The sequence below is a fragment of the Galeopterus variegatus genome, unplaced genomic scaffold (genome assembly GCF_000696425.1).
Source record: "Galeopterus variegatus unplaced genomic scaffold, G_variegatus-3.0.2 Scaffold808, whole genome shotgun sequence".
In the NCBI taxonomy this organism is placed as follows: Eukaryota; Metazoa; Chordata; class Mammalia; order Dermoptera; family Cynocephalidae; genus Galeopterus; species Galeopterus variegatus.
The window spans coordinates 276,897-293,725 of record NW_007726919.1 but is presented as its reverse complement, the minus strand read 5'-3'; the positions used below and the strand labels follow the sequence as shown (position 1 = coordinate 293,725).

The 16,829-nt window shown below is 34.1% G+C and overlaps 1 protein-coding gene across 1 annotated transcript in view; it reads right to left on the bottom strand.

Annotated features, from left to right (window-relative positions):
• Positions 1-16,829, bottom strand: part of FBXW7 (F-box and WD repeat domain containing 7, E3 ubiquitin protein ligase) — a 211,284-nt gene that overhangs the window by 161,357 nt on the left and 33,098 nt on the right. The gene's annotated exons all lie outside the window — the stretch shown is intronic.

Below are 16,829 nucleotides of genomic sequence, written 5' to 3'. Positions count from 1 at the left end.
AAGAGATTAATACCTTAAAAAAGAATGTAGCAGAGCTCATGGAACTGAAAGATTCACTCAATGAAATAAAAAACACAACTGACAGCTTAAGCAGCAGGTTAGAACAAGCAGATAAAAGAACTTCTGATCTTGAAGATAGTCTTTGTGAAATAACCCAGGTGGACAAAAAAAAAAAAAAAAAGGAAAAAAAAAAATTTTAATGAAGAAAATACAAGAGAGCTAGCAGACAACCTTAAGCACACAAACATTCAAATCACAGATGTTCCAGAAGGGGAGGAGAAAGGAAAAGGCATGGAAAACCTATTTAACAAAGTAATAATGGAAAACTTCCCTGGTAAAGGAAGAGACACAGACCTTCAGATTTAGGAGGCTCAAAGATCTCCAGATTCAACCCAAAAAGATCCTCTCCAAGACACATTATAGTCCAACTGGCAAAGCTCAAAGACATAGAATCTTAAAAGAAGCAAGAGAAAAGCATCAAGTCACCTATAAGGGAGCCCCTATCAGACTAACAGCAGACTTCTCAACTGAAACTCTACAGGCCAGAAGAAAATTAGATGATGTACTCAAAATACCAAAAGAAAAAATTCTGCCAGCCAAGAATACTATATCCAGCAAGGCTATCTTTCAGAAATGAGAGAAAAATTGTGTATTTTCCAGGCAAACAAAAGATATGGGAGTCCACCACCACATGATAAGCCCTACAAGAAATCCTCAAGGCAGTCCCACATCTGGAATCTGAAAAATGATAATCACTACCTTGAATGCACAAGAAAGAACAAAACCCACTGGTAGAACAAAAATGCAAATGAGAAAGAGAAAGAAACTAAATCTTATCACCACAAAAAGCCATAGTGACAATGTAATAATACCCCTACTTTATTTCTGATTTTAGTAATTTTGGTCTTCTCTGTTTTTTTCTCAGTCAGTCTAGATAAAGGCTTGCAAATTTTGTTTATCTTTTTAAAGAATCAACTTTTGGTTTTGTTGATTTTTCTCTATTGTTTTTTCAATTCCCTATTTCATATATTTCTGTTGTAATCTTTGTTGTTCCCTACTTATATTTGCTTTTGGTTTAGTTTGCTCTACTTTTTCTATTTTATTAAGGTAGAAGTTTACATTACTGGTTTGAGGTTTTTATTATGTTTAATATAGGTGTTTACAAGTATAAATTTACCTGTAAGCACTGCATGAGCCCTGCATCATATAAATTTTGCTATGTAGTGCTTTGATCTTTATCTCAAAGTGCTGTCTAATTTCCCCATGATTTTTCTTTTTACCCACTGTGTATTTAGGAAAGCATTGTTTAATTTCCACACATATATGAATTTTCTAAATTTCCTTCTGTTACTGTGGTCAGAGAACATATTTTCTATAACTTTATTTTTTTTTAAAAATTAAAAAAGGAAAAATTTAAACAAAACCAAAAAAGCCCATGGAAAGACTTCTGTATCTTTCAATTCTATTCTTCCACAAACTTTTTAAAGTGCCCTTGTGTTTATATTCTGTTTTATTGATTTTTTACACAATTTATGTTGCTAAACTTACATATTTAATTACTGTTCTTGATTTCTTTTTATTAAGTATACTTGTTGATTTATTTAGAAATTAATTTGCCTTTGAAAAGTTTATTCATCTTCCTCTTGAGATTAATTTGATATTAGCATGCTTTTTGAAGACTTTAGAGACCTACCTCAAATAAATGCAGAGATTATAAAATATGTAAATTTTAATGTTTCACACCCCCATGTTTTGTGAAAATTTGAAGCCCTACTTTCTACAGAGTAGGAAAAAAGAAAAGGAAAAAAATCTCCATAAAGTGAAAATTTGACACTAAGTAGGAAAATACTGAAACAGATGTCAGAGAAAGGGTAGATCAAATCACTGGCTACCGAAAAAGACAAAAGAAGGACTTGAAGTATGAGATTCAAAGATAGCTTGAGAAGGCAACACTTCTGGGAAATAGTGGGATAATGTGGATGGGGCATCCCTTTGAGACTTGGAGGTGAAGGAAGCAAAAGGTGGAAATTAAATGTTCTGCAAAACAAAAGAGAATCTCAAAAATTGTATGAGACACCAACCCTTCTCTCTGCCCCTTCCAAACAAAAAAACAAAAACAAACATAACTGTGGATTAAAGAAATTAAACTTCACTATACCAACAAAAAAGAAAACTCTTGAACATTATACATTATAAGCCAAATAAATCCCTCACCACTATCTACATAAAACTGGTAACACTGAGCCAGGAAATGAACAGAAATAGTCCACACTAATCGAAAGCTACCACAAGAACATATAGATTCTAACTCAAAATACTTCAGCTTATAAAAATTCTTATCAAAAAAAGAAAAATCCAGAAAACACTGTAAAATAATCATCCAAACTGAACTAAATGCCTATAATAGGCTGATGGAGTTTGGATATGTTGTCCCCTCCAAAACTCATGTGGAATTTTGATCCCCAATGTGGCAGTGTTGGAAACTGATTGAGTCATGGGGGCGGATCCCTCATGAATGGATTAATGCTCTCCCTGGGGGAAGGGGGTTTAATGAGTGAGTTCTCGCTCTATTAGCTCCCCTGAGAGCTTGTTGCTTAAAAAGACCCTGGCACCTTCTCTCTCTCTCTCTCTTGCTTCCTCTCTCTTGCTTCCTCTTGCCATGTGATCTGCTTGTACCCACCGGCTGCCTGTCACTTTCTGCCATGAGCAGAAGCAGCCTGAGGCCTGTGCCAGATGCAGCTGTCCCAGAATCGTAAGTCAAATAAACCTCTTTTCCTTATAAATTACCCAGTCTCAGGTATTTCTGTTATAGCAACACAAAACAGACTAAAACAGGCATTTATGGATATTTTTTCAAAGATGTTGAAGTAAAAACCAAAAATCCCAGAATAGATATGAACAAAACACAGCAAGGTCTGAAACAAGAATTGACCTATTCTTGGGGGAAACAAAAAAGACAAATCATTTTAGAAATAATAAAAAGGAAGATTGAATTCTAATAAAAAATATAAGGGAAAATGAGGATTAAGAAAAGGACAGCCAAGAAGATAAAAATAAAGAGGAAAAAATAACCAGAGAAGGGCTGGCTGGTTAGCTCAGTTGGTTAGAGCATGGGGTCATAACACCAAGGTCAAGGGTTCAGATTCCCATACCAGCCAGCCACAAAAATCATCATCATGATAATCATAATAATCAGAGAAAAAAATTATTAACATACAAGATATATAAAGAAGCTATAACATATGTATAATTGAAAATTCTGGTGAATACAAGCAAAATAAAAGAACTCTTATCCAAAACTATAATTCAAAAAAGTATTTTTGGAAACAAAACTGAGGTTGTGGGGGAGAGGAAGAGATGTATGGGGTATGTGAATTTTGGCAAAATCATATTGCATACTTGGAAAAATTGTCCCAGAATAATAAACTCCAAAACATATCCTCAGTAAAACTTTAAGAGGCAGGTGGGATTTGGGGGGCCGCCATAAAAAATACTAGGCCTCTTACAAAAGAATGAAAGTAAGGATGGCATAAGATTTCTAAACAGCAACATACAAAGTGAGACAACAGTGTTGCAAGCTGTTTTCAAGAAACCCAGGGAATATAAAAGTGTAAACCAAGGGCCAGCCCAGTGGCGCACTGCTACAGTGCGCCGCTTGGAAGCGCGGCGGCGCTCCCGCCGAGGGTTCGGATCCCACATACAGACCGGTTCCCGCACAGCACCGAGGGTTGCGATCCCATTGCCGGTCCCGGTCCGGTACGGGCGCGACACTGAGGGTTGCGGTCCGTTGCCGGACACGAAAAAAGACAAAAAGGAAAAAAAAATAATAATAAATAAAATAAAAGTGTAAACCAAGGATTTTATATCCAGGTAATTATCCTTTTAAGTACTGAGGCTATTAAAGAAATATAAATTTAAACATGCAGTAACTCAGGGAATATATTACACACAGCCCATTCTAAGCAACCTACAAAAGAATGAGCTTCATTAATCCCATCAAAAAAGACTGAGAAAACTATGGCAAAAGTTTGATAAACTTTGATAAACACTGAGTATATTTTAGATATCCCCTATTACTAAAAACAAATGTATGAACAAGGACAGAAGAACCGCATTTAAATATTATATTCTCTAACACATTGTAATAACATTTTTTTAAATGTGAAGAAAAGGTAAACTAAAAAGTAGAAAGAAGAAAAAGCTCACTGCTGCTGAAAAGTAGTAAGTGAATATCAGAGGACAGTCATTAAATGCGGACAAACCAAATATCATCTAAGTCTAAGTAAAGAAAGTAACCCTAAGGACATCATAAAAAGTATTAGCATAAAGTTAGCCATTACAACAAAAATACCAATCCTAAGAAAATATTTTTTTTAAAGAGAAAGAAAAAAGCCCATGTAGACAGAAAGAAATACAGCAAATATAACAAAGTAGCAATAAATACAACATATGATTAGATGAAAAACACTAGTCTTAAGATATGTAAATAGGCTTAACTCTCCTATTTTAAAAAGTTTCAAGTTGCTTATTTCATTGAAGAATGAACAGCATTACAAAAGCAACAAAAAAGATAAAATACTTAGGAATAAAAATGTTTATCAAATTGGTGTCATAAAAAATATAATTAAAATAACTTATGAGCATAGTGCTCTGACTACATACCATCCCTCAGCTGTACTCTACAAATTAAAAACTGCACAGAAATCTTAAATTTTCTTTACTTATTGGATTTATTGTTGGCAATGGTACTGCTATAGTAATTCCAACATTATGACATGTATATTGCAAATATACATGATGGAGCAAATGAATAAACATATACTGATGTTATTGGTAACCAGGATCCTCACTAAGGGAGAAGAGAGATACAAATATGAAACAGTGAAAGGACAGAAGAACCTGCAGTACTAGACTGGAATTGCAAATATCTGTGCCAACGATGTTAGCTTGCAAATATCACTCCCCACTAAGAGGATCCTTGAAATAGCCGATTAAAGTTCTGGGATAGGAAAAGCATAAGGTAAGGATGGAACATTTTGTTGTACCTGAAAGCAAATAAGTGCTCTAAAAAATGATGGGACATGTCAAAGAGACATAGAAACCAGATCAGGCTGGCCAGTTAGCTCACTTGTTTAGAGTGTGGTGTTAATAATGCCAAGGTCAAGGATTCCATACCAGCCAGCCACCAAAAACAAAACAAAACAAAACAAAAAACAAAAAGAAAGAAACCAGATTAAATGAGTTCTCACTGGCTAAATTTTAACAACTTGAGCCTTAAAAAATATATGTATAACAATAATGGATCTTAGCCCACTGAATAAAAGAAACCATGAAGCTCATCATGATAATGAAAGAAGGGTAGATACTCTCCCTTATAGAAGAATGCCAGGTAATAAATATGGAAAGAGTAACAGAACTAGAAAATCATCATTTTGTTAAGCATCAATGTAATCAGTAATTCAGGCAAAAATCAATTAATGGTTGTTAAAATCACTGAGTGAAAGATAGTTGAGAAACAATATTTACTCAGTCTCGAGGCATTACCCACACAGATTAATGATTAATTACCAAGAGGGAAAAGACACTTTCACAATAGAGAAATCAAGTAGCACCACCTTAACCAAGTGTTCAAATTTAACACCACAAATAATGGAAAAAACCAATAATAGAGAGGTTAAAATAAACTTTAAGTACATACAAATATCAACATGTATAAACCTTGAACACTGAGTGAAAAAAGCAAGTTACAAAGATATGCAGACAATATGATACTATTTATTTACATTTTAAAACCAATCAATACTATTTATCTTCTTATATAAATGTGTGCATAAAAGTATTAAAAACTTAAAGGATACCTTCAGAATAGTAATTACGTGAGAAGAGAGGCAAAAAATGAGATTAGTAATCTTCAACTATATTTTTCATTTATTAAAAAAATTCTGAAACAATGATAACAAAATGTTAAGATTTGTTAACTTCGGCAGTATGGATATATGAGCATCTTATATTCCTCCTCATATTTTTTTATATTTTTAACTATTTCATCATTTAAAAATTTACAATTTAAAATGAATTGATGCCATACTATTTTTAATTCTACACGGCTACACAATATTTAGTTTTGTAATTCCTCGTGTTTAAAACTATTGTTTTGAAGAACTTTTACTTAGAAGCAGGCCCCTGGTGCCTCCCTCTACTTTAATCTCTGATGTAAGTTAACAGACGCAAATCAGCACTTCCAAAATGATTCTAGTAAGCAAGATATATTTCATTTACTTAAATAAAAAATAACTTGGAAAGTATGCCTTCCTAGTAGGAATTCATCTTCTCTAATTTCATACTTTCTGTACCTCATATTACTCTTAGTATCTAACAACATTTGAAGAATTGAACATTTACCTATTCTAATAATTCAGTTTTGTCCATTGCTTTGATCTAACTCTAAAAAAACCATCCTATTTAAGTCATTATTTTAAATACCCATTAATAGGTCTATGTTGAAAAAAAATACTGTTGCAAGACTGGTGCACAAAAAAATATAAAACAAAACTTTTTAAGTGACTTAGTAATTTAGTTCCCACGTCCCTTAAAAATGCTTTAATTTACTTGTAAAAACTTTCTATTTTCTGCTGAAGAGAAGGCCAACGGCTTTCATTTCACTACTCTAACATAATCATGAATTGAAATAAGAACTCTTAGCTCTTTGGACCGACAAAGCTACCAGTATGCCTAAGCCAATAAAGCAATTCGTTCATTAATACTGCTAATAAAGCAACCTTTTGTTAATCTATGAAACATCAGAAACCTCATAGACTCTAACTGTAATTTTTCCCTGTTTTCTGCCATATGAACTTAAAAGTCCTCTTACATACCATTTACTTTAACAACTAAAACATTATCATTCAGAAATTCAACCTTCCACTCTAGGTAACTTAATAACTTAATATATCAATTCCAACTGCAGAAAATTGTTCCTAGATGAAACTACTTGTTTTTATTTAATTATTCTCTTGTTTTCCCATAGAGCCAATCTGTAGAGAAATCTGTGTCGTCTTCTATTAAGCAACTAAAGGAGTAACTCTTGTAGTATTCTCAAAATGAAAAGCATAAATACTCATTTATCCAATCTGCATTAATCGATCAACTACAGCAAACGAGGCATGGAAAATACTGCAAAGATCAATACAAAATTCCTGCCCTCAAGTAACTTCTTGTTGTCTTAGGGAGTAAGACGAGCATCTAGAAAAATTAAAAAACTAATGTAGCTTATAATATTGTCAACTACTAAATATAACAGTTAATATAAAGGATATAATTAATTGAGTCTAGACAGGATTTTTTTTTTTTTTTGTCTTTTTCCGTGTCCGGCAACGGATCGCAACCCTCAGTGTTGCCCCCGTACCAGACCGGGGACCGGCAACGGGATTGCAACCCTCGGTGTTGCTCCCGCACCTCGCTCAGCCAATGAGCGGGAACTGGTCTGTATGTGGGATCCGAACCCTCGGGCGGGAGCGCGGCCACGCTTCCCAAGCGGCGCACTTATCCAGTGCGCCACCGGGCCGGCCCTAGACAGGATTTTTTTTTAAAAAAACCTTCCATGAGGAGAATTTTGAGGCTAAATAAAGAGTAGTGCATTTTAGGTTAAGTGAAAAAGTATATATACAAAGATAAATGAATCAAATACCATGGTAAATTCAGAAAGTTTTAATTATTTAGTAAGGCTAGAATGCATCATGTATATAAGGAATTGTTAAGAAATTTCTGTCAGTTCATGAAGGGCCATGTTTGTATTACTCTAGAATTTAGACTTTATTTCAGGCAATGGGCAGTCATTAAAAGATTATAAGAGGTATGTGATGCTCCAGTCTGTTTTTTACAAAGGCCATTCCTGAACTAAATCAATTCCCAAAAGCTCCTATTTTCAATAACTTCGACATACATGCAGCTTTTGGGAATCCAGACATCTCAAAAGCACATTAATGCTAGATGTGCAAATGTGATTCATGCTCAGTATATCTATATATCTACCATGTACTGCTAATTTAAATTAGCATTTTCTAAACTAATTACTATTCAAAGAGATAAATCAATTAATACATGAAATACTGGTTTCAATAGTAGGTATTTTAAACCCCTTCAAAGTATAAGGAAAACATCAGCTTCTACGAATTGTAAATCATATTGTTGGTCAATTTTAAGAGGCACAGTCAAATTCAACAGAATGCATTTAGAATTTATAAAATTAATCATAAAATTTAGCCCATTAAAATCTTTACTATGAACATCTATGGTACTATATACCTGGAGCCTTTGTCTTCTGCCAAGCCCTCTCTTAATGCCTACTATCCTTCCCTCAACACACTCCTCCCCCCACAGCTACCTTGGGAACTCCATGACCCTGGACTACAGCGAATTGGTCCAGCTTGAATCAGCCATACCAGTGTTTCCAGCTGTTATTATGAATATATCTATTATAAACATCCTGGTAAAAAGCTTTGTGAACATATGTTTTCATTTCTATAGGAAAAGTATCTTCTCCAAACACAAGGAATGATGCTAGAAATCAACAGCTACAACACATGCTACAACATGGATTAATGTTGAAAACATTATGCTAAGTGAAATAAGCCAGTCATAAAAGGACAAATATTGTATGATTCTATTTATGAGATATGCAGAATAGTCATATTCATAGAGACAGAGAGTATAACAGAGGTTACCAGGGGCTACAGGAAGGGGATACACGAAGTTATTTTTAATGGATACAGAATTTCCATTTGGGATGATAATAAATAGTCCTGAAATGGGTAAAAGGGATGGCTGCAAAATATTGTGAATATACTTAATGCCACTGATTTGTACACTTAAAAATGGTTTTAAAATGGTAAATTTTATCATGATTTAAAAAAAATAAAAACTTTAGGGAAAAGGTTATTATTTGTTGGGCTCCCTAGAACCCAAAAAGTAATAAAGATCTAACATTTACTAAATACCAGGCACTGCATATACTACACCTCACATAGTCTTCACAACAACACTAAAAGATACTTAGTGTCTCTTATCTACCTTTATTAATTATTAGCCCTTACCTTCACTTGGCAGTGAGGCATATCAAAATTTAAAATGTACAGCCTGGTAAAAATTAAGAAAACAATGGGCCCTAAAAGGTCATTTTACCTGATAAATACCCAGAGAAGAGAGAAAAAAGAGACATTTAGAATAATCTTTGTAAATAGAAAAGGGGTCAAATAAGAAAACAAAAAGGTAACATAAAGTTCAAGAGCATTTAGAAACCAACTGACATGACAAGCTTTTCAAACATGTTCAAGATCTAATGCAATTCTCACATCCGTAATTTTTATAACATACTGACTCAACAATCAAAGTAAGCAATAATAGAATGGCCCTGCAATTTTCATGTTTAATTAAAAAAGAAAAAAAAAAAAACTAACCCAATGCAATCATTCAATAAATGTATTATTATAGGCATTAAGACAGTAAGACTAGATGTATCCTGCCCTCCATTTGATCCTAACAAATGAGTGTTTTGAGTCAGGAAAGGCTTTCCTCACGGAAATGACCTTTAGATTGATATTTCAAAGATGTCTAAAAGTGAAGAGGGATACAGGACAGTAGTTGGTGGAGAGAAGGGAGTGCAGAATCAAGGTGTGTTTCATGAGAAAGGAATTATATTATTTTTATTAATATATTAATTATATTATATTATATTGGTAAGAGTGTTTCATTAAGCTGCTAGTGAGAGCACAGGTGCTGTTTAAGTGTCCTCATAACTTTCTAATTTAAAAGAAAATCTTACGTGAAAAATTTCAAACTTATACAAAATAAACAGAATAGTATAATAAACTCTTACATACCCATTATCCAACTTCAGCAACCATCACCATTACGAAATTCTTGTTTTACCTATACCCCCACTCCTTGCCATCTAACTCAATTTTTATAATTTTACATAAAATTTACATACATTGGAAACACGCTTCTTAACTGTACAATTCTAACAAATAGATAAACTCATATAACACACATCTCTATCAAACACTGAACATTTTCATCACATTAGGAAACTCCCTTGTGCCCTCCTTCCAAATCGAGGATCAGCATCCTCCACAACCAAAAGGTAATCATTGTTCACTATTTTTATTTTATTCACCATAGATTAGTTTTGCCTGTTCTAACTTAATAGATTCATACAGTACTCACATTGTATCTACCTATTTTGCTGAGTATGTCTGCAAAATTCATCCATATCATTTTATATACATCAGTAGTTCCTTTTCATTACTGAGTAGCATTCCATTGTAGAAATATACCAAAATATTTTTTATCCATTACCCTATTAATTGACATTTGGGTTACTTCCAGTTGTTAGCTATTATGAATAAATCTACCATAAATCCTCTTTTAAAAAGTTTTTCGTAAACATATGCTTTCATTTTTGGGGGGAAAACACCTAGGAATAGAATTGCTGGATCCAAAGGCAGGTATGAGCTTAAATTTATAAGAAACTGCCAGTGGTTTTCCAAAGTAGCTCTACCATTTTATACTCACACTAGCAATTTATGAGAGTTCTGGGTGTCTTCCTGGAAAATTTGTTGATGACAGTCTTTTTAATTTTAGCCTTTCCAGCTGGTTTTAGTGATTATTACATCAGTTTGCATTTCCCTAATAACTAATGCTCATACCTTTTGTATATATTTTAATTAGGTATATTTTAAAATGAAAGGTGAGGAGCATAATGACACAGGAAAAAACAAGAGCAAAAGCTCTAAAGGAAAAGATATGTTGCATTTGGACCAAGAGCCAGCACGGTTACAGCAAAGAGTAAAAAATACAGCAGCATGACAGTCAAATAACATGGATGGGAATTATTATGAGTTCAGATTTTTTCTTTTTTTTTTTTTTTTTTTTGGCAGCTGGCCGGTACAGGGATCCAAACCCTTGATGTGAGTGTTTATAACATCACACTCTAACCAACTGAGCTAACCAGCCAGCCCATGAATTCCGAGTTGAACTCATTTTGTTTGCGGTACCACTGTATAACTAAGTGGAATTATGAAATATGCCTGAAATAGGTAAGTAAGTGCTGGAGCAAGAGATATGTAATTCCTTCATAACTGAAAATCAAAGTGGTGAAACTGCCTGGGGAGAAAGAACAAAGAAGCCAAGAGGAAGCATCCTAGAACCAAGACTTAAGAAATTTCAATTTTTAATGGCCAAGCAGAAGAAGAGACGCCTGCAAAAAAGGCTGACGATTAATAAGTCAGAGAGGCAGAATGAAAACAAAAGTTTGAAGAAAAGGTTTTCAACAATGCTAAAAACCTGCTAAGAGGTAGTTATGTGACAAACTATGCTACTCCAAAATTCACATGTTGAAGCCCTAACCTCCGGTACCTCAGAATGTGACTGTACTTGGAGATATGGACTTTAAAGAAGTGAATAAATTCATCATCTGGGCCCCAATCCAATCTGACTGGTATACTTGTAAGGAGAGGAAATCTGTGCACACAAAGAAACACCAGGAATGCCTATCTACAGAGGAAAGACCATGTAAGGATACAACAAAAAGACAGCCTTTCCCAACCAAGGAGAAAGAGTCCTCAGAAGAAATCAAACTTGCCAACCTTGATCTTGGACTTCTAGCCTCCAGATTGTGAGAAAATAAATTCCTGTTGTTTAAGCCACCTAGTCTGGAATTTTATGGCAGCCCTAGCATACTAATAGAGCGGTCACATAAGAGCAAGTCTAAAATTATCCACTTAATTTATTAACACAGAAATCACTGGTATCATTAGCAAATACTATTCTGGTGGAATGAATAAATTGAAGAGGTGAGTCAAAGGTGAGAGATAGAAACAAATAATGATTTCAAGTATTTGGTTAGGGAAGAGAACAGAAAGATCAGTAACGTGGTATCTGTGAAGCCTTATTGTTTTTTGTTTTGTTTTGTTTTGTTCTTTAATAGTGGGAATTGAGCATGTTTAAATATTGATGAGAAAAATCAAGTGTTTAGAAAAAAGCTAAATATACCAAAAGAAAAAAAAAATAATAAGGAGCTAATCAACAATATTAGGTACCCCAGAGGCAGAGAAGTAGAAAAAGAAAAAATAGGAAAGGTAGTGGGCAACTAAGGGTTCCTACCAAATACTCCTATTTTCACTGGAAAACAAAAAGAAAAGTCTTCTGAAGAAAGAAAAGGGGCATGGTAGAGGTCTGAGGAGAATGGATGATTGAAACAGTCATGGTGAAGATAAGGAAACCAGTTGACAAGAGTAATGCAATAGATTTCCAAGCAGTATTAGGTAGCGTCCATCTGTGATGGATGATGATGAATTTATAATTTTAAAAAATATGTCCTTTTGGATAACTTTCTGCTGCAGCAGTCAGGTGGTACATGAATGGAGGAATCAGATAATTGAGTTGATCCAGAATAGGGATTTTGCCAGGCAAGTAGGACAAATATATACAAGTAAGGGGAATTTAGGATAAGGCAAGAAGTGGATAAGACTCTCAGTTAACAAGAGATGTGAAAAACAGAGAAAGCTGATGACTGTAAGAGGCCAAAAAACTGAAAGTACAAATGAGCTGGTAGAATACTTTTAGTGGGAATAGTTAATCAAGCAACCTGAAGGATACAAGGTGTTTACATTGATTTTTTTACTTGGTGGAACAGTTATTAACATAATTCCCATGAGAGTGAGTAGTAGGGTAGACTGGAGGAGAACATTACTGGATTTAGGGAGATCAGGAAAATAAGACTCAGGACATTGGTGAGGTATCCATACAGATGCTGAAATTATTTAGAATTATTGTAGAACCTGGTACTTACAAGGAAATTTTAAGCAATGTACCACTGTCTTCACAGAATAAGTAGAGTCTACCAGGAAGGCAGTAGATGGCAGTTAAAAGAAGGTCAAGACCAATAAACTATCACTGTTCTAAATGCTTTATATGCATTAACTTATACAATAATCTATAAGGTAGGAGATGAGGATACTACTAATGCCAAAGAAACAACCATGAAGTTTTAGGAAACTTATCCAAGGCTGCTCTCTTAAAACAGTATGCTACCAGAAAATATAAAACATCAAAAACCAGGGTGAAAGGGTTTCAGGACACAAAGAGTCCCCATATAAAGTGAAATTTTAATTAAGAAAATATATATAGTATAAGCTATATTTCCAGTCCCAACAATACAGCAGATCAGATCACCTGAAAAGCCTTCCCACAGAAACTTCACCAAGAAAGAATATATCAAAATCATTCTTTTAAATGTATCTTGTGGCTACTATGAAAGAGAAATCTGTAAATATCAGTAACACATTAGAAAAAACTAGTTAACGTTGCATGTTTGTAATATTTCTGCCCTACGTATATTGCTAGTTTTAATCTTTATATTTGGCCTTTGTAGGACTCTGCAGGGACAGGAGGTGAGACTTCAGAACTCAGATCCCCCTTCCTCCTCCACACATTAACATACACAAAGCCAAGACTCAGGAAGAGCTGCAATTTTAGTAAAGAGGTCCTAGACAGATAAGTAACACAAGCAAAATAAAAAGGCATAGGCTTGGAAAGCAACAAAAACAATCATTATTCACTGATTATATGATTATCTGCATAGGGCACCCAAGAGAATCTATCATTAGAATTAAGAGTTCAGCAAGGTTGCTGGACTCAATCAGTATACAAATAAATACCAATTTGTTTTTCATACTAATTAGTTTGTAACCACCAGTTACAGAATGTCTTTTTATAAAAGTTCACCATTCACAGTAGTAACAAAAATCAGAGAACCTAAAAATAAATCTAAAGAAGACTTCTGTGAAGAAAACAATGTAACTGTATTGAAAGACATTAAAGAATACCTAAACAGATACACAGACCACAATCATTTAATAAAAAGATGACAATTACCTCCCCTGTAGCCTGTAAATTCAATGAGATTCCAATCCCAATCCCAGTAGGGTTTGGCATTTGTTTCTTATTAGATTTTCTTTGGGGTGGGGGTGAAATTTGACAAGCTGACCTAAAATTATCATTAAGACAAGGCATCAAAACTGTTATAATTAATATAATATGATAATGACATGAAAGTAGACAATTCCAACAGGACTACAGTAAAGAACAGACTCTAGAAATAAAGTCATGCAGTAAATCTAAAAGTTTTAAGCAAAGTAAAGAAAGAAACAAACAAAAAAAACCCCACACAGACTAGAAAAGATATTGGCAATGCATATTACCAAAAATATTAATATCCAGATTATAAAAAGAATTGCCACAAATCAATATAAAAGCCAATACCCAACAGAAATTAGCAAAGGACAAAAAGATCCACAGAAGAGACCACAATAACCAAAAACCATTCAAAGATGATCAACTTTACTACAAATCAAAGTAATGAAAATGAAAACTATGCAAATGCATTTCCTATCTTTCAGACAGGCAAAAATTAGTAGCTAGATAAAATTAAATGTTGGTAAAGATGTGGGGAAACATGTTTGAGGGTATAAAGTAGTACCATCACTTTGGACTAAACGTGGCAACTACTGGTAAAGATGAAATAGTACCTAGACCCCTGTGATCCAGCAACTTATGTACAAGCATTACAATATTATTTGCCAAAAGGCATAACCTAATTATCTCTTAGTATGAAACTGAGCCTTACTCAACATGGAAAACTAAACAGCACTTAAAAGGAATGAACTAAACCTACATGTGTCAACCTGAATACATGTAGAAAACAATTTTGCATGAAAAATTTTCAGGTCATCTTTTATGAAAACGTTTTATTCATACAAAAACAACAGGGGAATGATCATATATGTACTTTAGATAATGGGTACTTCTGAAGGAGAGAGGGAAGTATGGGTGTGGGGGGGAACTTTAAAAGAACAGAAAAGCAAATAAGACAAAAGTTTAACATCTGCTTGACCTTGAGGTTGGGTACACAGGTGTCTGTTATATTACTTTCTGTACTTTTTCGCATGTTTTGATTATTTCATAATTTATACAAAATTTTAAAAGAGATTGAAAATAAGCTTTCCAAAGGGTATAATAAAAGAAATTAGGAAATAAAGAGAGAAATAGGAAGCTTTTTGTCAAGGCAAAAATTATAAAACATTATAAAGATAGTAATTCAGAAGATATGGCCACCTACTAATGAAACCTACTGAGAGGTAAGTCTCAGGACTCCTTGAGGAAGATGGAAATTAGGCCTCATGGCTAAACAATCTGTCTCACTACGTCTAAGGTAAACTAATGATCTCAGCTCTCTCACCCTGGCATCTGTGTGATTCTCAGCATCTCTAATCCCTACACATTCTGAGGACAACTGTGCAGATCCTTGATTCCGGTAGGAGCAAGTCATTTGGCTAGATAACGGAAAGCATATAAAGAGGTACATTATCAGTTTTCAGAGAACTTATCATTTAGAGTAAGAGGTAAGATGCACACAGAAAGAAAAGAAAACTAACAATTAATGCCTAAATGAGTGCTACTGGAATTCAGAGGAAGAAAAGAATCCATCAGGCTGTTAGAATGGTATAAGAAAGGTTTCACAACAGCAGTGGAGCTCAAGCTGAGCAGTAAAGGATGAGAAGCAATTCAAAAGGTATAAAAATTGGCATTCTAGGTGAGAAAAAATGGTAACAAAGAAATGTAGACCTCAGGGAAGTAAAAAAAAGAGTGTAAGTGCTTGGCAATTTTTAGATCTTAATCAGAAAAATGAAATACTTTGACAATAAGCAATCTTTAAAATTAAAAAAATCATACTGGGTATATACCCAGAGGAATGGAAATCTCATGTAGAAGGGATACCTGTATTCCCATGTTTATTGCAGCATTATTTACAATAGCAAAGAGTGTGAACCAGGCTAAATGCCCTCCATCGGATGAGTGGATAAGGAAAATGTGGTATATCTACACAATGGAATACTATTCTGCTAAATTTAAAAAAAAAAAAGAAATACTACCACCATCCGCTGCAACATGGATGGACTTAGAGAAAATTATATTAAGTAAAACAAGCCAGGCACAGAAAGAGAACTACCACTTGTTCTTACTTATTTGTGGAAACGAATAAAAATAAGTAAATAAATATACAAACAAATAAATGGGCATGGGGAAAAAAAAGACAACAATCTCAACATTCCTTGAATTTCTTAACACGAATGAACAAATATGATGTTGATGGTGGGGAGGGGTGGGGGGAAAGGAGGAAATGGTAAAGGGACATGAAAATGAACTACATTGTATATTGATAAATTAAAATAAAAAATAAATAAAAACAAAATAAAATTAGAAAATCAGAAAGAGTTCTAAGTTGCAGACAAGAGAACCCACTTCAGGTCGTTTCAACAGAAAAGGAATTTATTAAGATATATGAGGGTACTTCAAAAGTTCACAGAAAGAGTCATACTATATATTAATTCTATTTTTCTGTGAACTTTTTGAAGTACCCTTGTATTAGGTGATTCAAAGAATTCTCCTCAGAGAGCTGAAGAATCAGCTTCGGGGTATGCAGCCACAAAAAATACCTAAGTCTCACCACCAAATGTTTCCTCATTTTTGAGCCCTGGCACCATGAAAACTGAGCTTAGGACAATAAGGCTCACTGGTACCTCTAAAAAGCTGAGTGTCTCACCACCCAACATCCTCATTAGGAAGCAACTCCAAGCAAGAGCTATTACCTCACATTTCTTCTGAATTCATGCCTTACACAGATGCATCTGATCAATAAAGCCTGGGTCACATGCCTGTGTCCTAGCTGGGATGCCAGGAAATTGAGTTCTACCTTCTATAAGAGCCCT